At 63.8% G+C, this 4,807-nt stretch overlaps 2 non-coding genes across 2 annotated transcripts; both read left to right on the forward strand.

Moving 5' to 3' along the window:
• Positions 1-1,195: 1,195 nt before the first annotated feature.
• On the forward strand, positions 1,196-3,182 carry LOC148345065 (18S ribosomal RNA). The gene has a single exon (XR_015848876.1). It is a non-coding gene; the product is annotated as an 18S ribosomal RNA (ribosomal RNA).
• Positions 3,183-4,524: 1,342 nt separating this feature from the next.
• Positions 4,525-4,678, forward strand: LOC148345066 (5.8S ribosomal RNA). Its single transcript, XR_015848874.1, has one exon. It is a non-coding gene; the product is annotated as a 5.8S ribosomal RNA (ribosomal RNA).
• The last annotated feature ends 129 nt before the right edge of the window (positions 4,679-4,807 follow it).

The following is a 4,807-nucleotide window of genomic DNA, read 5'->3' on the forward strand; positions in this document are numbered from 1 at the left end:
CCCATTCATTCCCAACGGGGCAGCAGTAGCATCGCGCGGCCACGCGGGGGCAGATATTGTGAGGGAATTACATTGTAGTGGACGGAGCGCCCATGTATTCCTATGGGCAATGCATTTCCAATGGGAGTGCAGTACCTCAAAAATCCGCTAGAGGGCCCCAAACTTGAGGGCCCGGCGTTCCCTCAAGTGCCGATTTTATACCCCCTTCTCCAGCCGACAGCCAGAATTATATTAGGGACTCGCAATTTTGAGAGGTGAGCACCAGGGCTAATCAGCGGCCACCCGTGACCATTGAGTCCGACAGAGCAGAGGCTAGGGGCGGCCTCGCATCTCGCAATTACCGAGGGAAGATGCCGGTTCTCGAAAAATTTCTAAGTTTTTCAAATTTTAAAGTATTGAAGTATTTAGGGCGCTTCCCGCGGCCCTGGCTTTTGCATGTACCCCTCTAAGCTCCGGTTCTCGAAAAATGTCTAAGTTTTTCAAACTTTAAAGTATTGAAGCCGGACTTCCGCGGAGGCTGACAGGGGGCCTCCATCGAAGCACCCTTCACCCCCGGGTGAGCCGGCGTCGGCCCACGGGCCTGCCGGTTCCCCAACTGAGCGATTGGCACACGAGACCCGCCTCGGAGGGCCCACGTCGGCCGGCGCAAGCCGGTGTTCGGGCGTGCGGCTCCTCCGGCTTTGCGGGTCAAGCTCCAGCGCCGAGGATACTAGGCAAACGTTGGGCCCCCCCGAGCCGAGTGGATACCCGCCTCAGAAAGAGCTGGGGCGGTACGTACGGACGGCCTCACTAAGAGGGAACGGAAGCTACTAAAGCACACGTATAACTGTCCGATGTGCGAACGAAAGTGAGGCCGGACGAATCCGATACGAGTTACGAGTGAGGCGGGATCCACGGCTGGCACTCGCGGGGCCCTCTTGCGAAACCATGCCTCGGCGTGAACCTTTTGGCGGCAGAACCAAGACGAACCGAGGTCGAGCTTCCGTCTCGAGCCACACCCAGACGTCCGACCGTCGCGGAGCCCGACGCCACGCGTGCTAGGGCTCCGCGCGAAACATCGTTTCACGACACCCGCTCGTCAGCCCGTCCGAACGTATACGAGTGTCGCGCGGCCCCCCGGGCCCGGCTGTAGCCACAGCCTCGTCCCGGACCAGGGCCGCACCGCCACCAGCAGCGCCCCCCCGGCGGCAGACGCACTCTGGTTGATCCTGCCAGTAGCATATGCTTGTTTTCAAGATTAAGCCATGCATGTCTAAGTACGAATGGCCAGTACAGTGAAACTGCGAACGGCTCATTAAATCAGTTATGGTTCCTTTGATCGCTCCACCGTTACTTGGATAACTGTGGCAAATCCAGAGCTAATACATGCAAACGAGCGCCGACTCGCGGGCGGGGCTCCGGCCTCGCCCCGGGGACGCGTGCATTTATCAGACACAAAAACCCACGCGGTGTCCGGCGGGCGGGGGCTCAGCCGTCGCGCGCGTCCCCCGCGTCCGGCCTCCGCCTCTCCGGGCGGGGGCGTAAGCGGCGCGGGCGGCTCCGCGCGCGCCGGTCCTCGTTCCGCCGGCCCGGCCCCCCCTTTGTGTTGACTCAGGATAACCTCGTGCCGATCGCTCGCCCACCCGAGGCGGCGACGACTCATTCGAATGTCTGCCCTATCAACTTTCGATGGTAGACTCTGCGCCTACCATGGTGACCACGGGTAACGGGGAATCAGGGTTCGATTCCGGAGAGGGAGCATGAGAAACGGCTACCACATCCAAGGAAGGCAGCAGGCGCGCAAATTACCCACTCCCGACACGGGGAGGTAGTGACGAAAAATAACAATACGGGACTCGTTCGAGTCTCCGTAATTGGAATGAGCCGAACACAAACCCATCGGCCAGCATCCATTGGAGGGCAAGTCTGGTGCCAGCAGCCGCGGTAATTCCAGCTCCAATAGCGTATTTTAAAGTTGCTGCAGTTAAAAAGCTCCTAGTTGGACCCCGGGACGCGAGCTGACGGTCCGCCGCGAGGCGTGCATCCGTCTGTCCCAGCCCCTGCCTCTCGGCAAAAGCCCCCGTGATGCCCTTCGCTGGGTGTCACTCGCGGGGCCCGAAGCGTTTACTTTGAGGAAATTAGAGTGTTCAAAGCAGGCCACACGGCCGCCCCTGCATATCGCAGCTGGGAATAATGGAATAGGACTCCGGTTCTATTTTGTGGGTTGTCATGAACTGGGGCCATGATTAAGAGGGACGGCCGGGGGCATTCGTACTGCGCCGCTAGAGGTGAAATTCTTGGACCGGCGCAAGACGGACGAGAGCGAAAGCATTTGCCAAGAATGTTTTCATTAATCAAGAACGAAAGTCGGAGGTTCGAAGACGATCAGATACCGTCCTAGTTCCGACCATAAACGATGCCGACTCGCGATCCGGCGGCGTTATTCCCATGACCCGCCGAGCAGCACCCGGGAAACCGACCAAGTGTCTGGGTTCCGGGGGGAGTATTGTTGCAAAGCTGAAACTTAAAGGAATTGACGGAAGGGCACCACCAGGAGTGGAGCATGCGGCTTAATTTGACTCAACACGGGAAACCTCACCCGGCCCGGACACGGAAAGGATTGACAGATTGAAGGCTCTTTCTCGATACCGTGGGTGGTGGTGCATGGCCGTTCGTAGTTGGTGGAGCGATTTGTCTGGTTAATTCCGATAACGAACGAGACTCAAACATACTAAATAGTACCGCGGCCCCCCGCGCGGTCGGCGGCAGAAAACTTCTTAGAGGGACAAGTGGCTCTCAGCCACACGAGAATGAGCAATAACAGGTCTGTGATGCCCTTAGATGTCCGGGGCTGCACGCGCGCCACACTGAGCGTATAAGCGCGTCGTCTATCCCCGCGCCGGCAGGCGCGGGTAATCCTATGAACCCCGCTCGTGACAGGGCCTGGGGATTGCAATTATTTCCCACCAACGAGGAATTCCCAGTAAGCGCGGGTCATTAGCCTGCGTTGATTAAGTCCCTGCCCTTTGTACACACCGCCCGTCGCTACTACCGATCGGATGGCTTAGTGAGGTCCTCGGATAGTCCCCGCCGGGGCCGGCCCCGGCTCCGGCGGTGTGCCAGAAGACGGTCGAACTTGACTATCTAGAGGAAGTAAAAGTCGTAACAAGGTTTCTGTAGGTGAACCTGCAGAAGGATCATTAACGTACGAGCGGCAGCAGATCCGCCTCGGTACACCCCCGACGAGCCAGACGCCGAGGGCGGCGGGTCGTCGCAGGCGGAGGAAGAGGGTAGACCGGGACGGGACGGGACGGGGGGCGCGGCGCGGGTCACTCCCGGGCCGCGCGTCGGAGCGAGTTCGGCGGGCGCCACGCGGCGCGGCGCGAGGCGAGAAAAGGCGGCGGGCGATGTCGCGCTACCTCCGTGCGAGCGGGGTAGCGCGCTCGTCCGACGACCCCAGTAGCGCGGCGCGGCGCGACGACAGGCGACCGCCAGCGACGGGCGAAAGGCGGCGGCCGTGCGCGGGACCCCCGTAACCGGGGAATCCCCCTATGCCGACGACCCTAGCTCGGCGCGGTTCTCGCGCTTCCGGCGCGCGCTTCCGGGGCGGCACTCGCCTCGACGACCTCCCGTCCTTTAAAGGTAACGGTTCGGGCCGGCGCCCCGGCGTCCGTCCGCCCGTCGGTGTCGCGTGTCCGTGCGGCGCGGGGCTGCTCTCGGCGAGGGTCGCCGAGCAAGCGGATCCCCGCACGGATCACAACGGCCGTATGGCGGCGGCGTCGGGACGCCCGCCCGAGACGAAGGTTCAGGGCGACGAAACGGTGCTCCCACCGGCTACCTTTTTCCCCGGCCAAACGCGTCCGTCGGCCGGAGCCCTCGAGGGGCCGCGTAGCGCGCGCGTGGGCCGGCCCCCGGACACCGGAGTCCCTCCCGGGGCTCCGGACACCGGGGGTTCGGTTCCGCGCGGTCCGCCGCGGTCTCCTCTGTCCATCCATAGTCCGGGCAGGCCGCGGCCGGGTCGGGGGCCAGTCCCCCCTCGGTGTCAGCGCGGTCGCGCCGCCCTTGTAAACCAAACCCACTCGCTGACGGGTAGCAACACCCAAAGCGTCGCTTCGCGGCGCGGCGGGGCTTCCAAGTCGGATGGCCTTCCGGGGTCCGGGTAGGAGACGCCGGGGGCCGGCCTCAGCGCCGAGCCCCCGACCTACCCGGCGAGTCCGGTCGCCGAGTCGTGTCAGGCCCGAGCGGGAGACGCCGGGCGCCGGCCTCAGCGCCGAGCGCCCGACCTACCCGGGCCGACGCACGTCTCGGGCGCCGTCGCGGCCCCGAGCGGGAGACGCCGGGCGCCGGCCTCAGCGCCGCGCGCCCGACCCGCTCGGCTCGTCGCGGCGTCGCGCGTATCGCGCCCGTCGGTAACCGCGCCGCGGGTTAGGGGCTCGCTCGCGGGAGCGACCGAACGGCACCCGCGGCGCGTTCGTCTCCGGTACAAACCCTGTCGTGAATTTGTCTCCGATCGTCCCGGGCGGACGTAAAAGGGCCCAAACGTACGACTCTTAGCGGTGGATCACTCGGCTCGTGCGTCGATGAAGAACGCAGCTAGCTGCGAGAACTAATGTGATTTGCAGGACACATTGATCATCGACACTTTGAACGCACATTGCGGCCCCGGTTTTACCCCGGGGCCACGCCTGTCTGAGCGGCGCTTTCCAATCGATCGGACGCGGGCCGGGCCCTCCGCGACATTCCGCCGGTCCGTCCGGCGGGTGGCGCGAGAACCCGGTCCGCGCGGGCGAGGCTCGGGCCCTCCGCGACATTCCGCCGGTCCGCCCGG

This window comes from Urocampus carinirostris, unplaced genomic scaffold, assembly GCF_059441175.1.
Source record: "Urocampus carinirostris isolate Australia breed hairy pipefish unplaced genomic scaffold, RoL_Ucar_1.0 HiC_scaffold_113, whole genome shotgun sequence".
In the NCBI taxonomy this organism is placed as follows: domain Eukaryota; kingdom Metazoa; phylum Chordata; class Actinopteri; order Syngnathiformes; family Syngnathidae; genus Urocampus; species Urocampus carinirostris.